Genomic DNA, 1882 nt, shown 5'->3' on the forward strand with positions numbered 1-1882 from the left:
TTGAATTTCTGCACACACTAGTGGACACTGGACACTTTCGGATTGTGTGAGGCCCACTGAATATCAGAGCGCTATGTCACAGGCTCGATGGCACAGGAGTGAAAAAAGTGACTACAGGATAAGGGAGATTTTGAATTTCTGCACACGCTAGTGGACACTGGACACTTTTGGATTGTGTGAGGCCCACTGAATATCAGAGCGCTATGTCACAGGCTCGATGGCACAGGTGTGAAAAAAGTGACTACAGGATCACAGAGATTTTGAATTTCTGCACACACTAGTGGACACTGGATACTTTTGGATTGTGTGAGGCCCACTGAATATCAGAGCGCTATGTCACAGGCTTGATGGCACAGGTGTGAAAAAAGTGACTACAGGATAAGGGAGATTTTGAATTTCTGCACACACCAGTGGACACTGGACACTTTTGGATTGTGTGAGGCCCACTGAATATCAGAGCGCTATGTCACAGGCTCGATGGCACAGGTGTGAAAAAAGTGACTACAGGATAAGGGAGATTTTGAATTTCTGCACACACTAGTGGACACTGGACACTTTTGGATTGTGTGAGGCCCACTGAATATCAGAGCGCTATGTCACAGGCTCGATGGCACAGGTGTGAAAAAGTGACTACAGGATAAGGGAGATTTTGAATTTCTGCACACACTAGTGGACACTGGACACTTTTGGATTGTGTGAGGCCCACTGAATATCAGAGCGCTATGTCACAGGCTCGATGGCACAGGTGTGAAAAAAGTGACTACAGGATCACAGAGATTTTGAATTTCTGCACACACTAGTGGACACTGGATACTTTTGGATTGTGTGAGGCCCACTGAATATCAGAGCGCTATGTCACAGGCTCGATGGCACAGGTGTGAAAAAAGTGACTACAGGATCACAGAGATTTTGAATTTCTGCACACACTAGTGGACACTGGACACTTTTGGATTGTGTGAGGCCCACTGAATATCAGAGCGCTATGTCACAGGCTCGATGGCACAGGTGTGAAAAAAGTGACTACAGGATAAGGGAGATTTTGAATTTCTGCACACACTAGTGGACACTGGACACTTTTGGATTGTGTGAGGCCCACTGAATATCAGAGCGCTATGTCACAGGCTCGATGGCACAGGTGTGAAAAAAGTGACTACAGGATAAGGGAGATTTTGAATTTCTGCACACACTAGTGGACACTGGACACTTTTAGATTGTGTGAGGCCCACTGAATATCAGAGCGCTATGTCACAGGCTCGATGGCACAGGTGTGAAAAAAGTGACTACAGGATCACAGAGATTTTGAATTTCTGCACACACTTGTGGACACTGGACACTTATGGATTGTGTGAGGCCCACTGAATATCAGAGCGCTATGTCACAGGCTCGATGGCACAGGTGTGAAAAAAGTGACTACAGGATAAGGGAGATTTTGAATTTCTGCACACACTAGTGGACACTGGACACTTTTGGATTGTGTGAGGCCCACTGAATATCAGAGCGCTATGTCACAGGCAGAAATTGGCTAGTGTATCACAAACTACAAGGTGTATGTAGAATTGGGCAGAATAGGAATCTCCCTAGAGTGTAGGTCTGTAAGAACGGAACAAGTCCTCCACTTATCCTTCCACAGTGACACACAGATAGCTTCACTGTGGCCGTGATAACAGCCGTTACACGGTACTGAGAGGAGTGTGCACTTACACGGCTGTCCGGTGTATGTAAAATTGTCAAGCTACGTGTTTTTTAAGTATACGGACTGACACACGCTGTCTCTCTATAGTTTTGAATGTGATCAAACAGCAAATATATTTAACTGTTTAAAAGCTAGACAAAACTAGTAGGTGCAGGTCTGTAAGAACGGAACATGTCCTCGACTTATTCT

This window comes from Dendrobates tinctorius, unplaced genomic scaffold (genome assembly GCF_039654945.1).
Source record: "Dendrobates tinctorius isolate UK_male_01 unplaced genomic scaffold, ASM3965494v1 ptg000003l, whole genome shotgun sequence".
Lineage (NCBI taxonomy): Eukaryota > Metazoa > Chordata > Amphibia > Anura > Dendrobatidae > Dendrobates > Dendrobates tinctorius.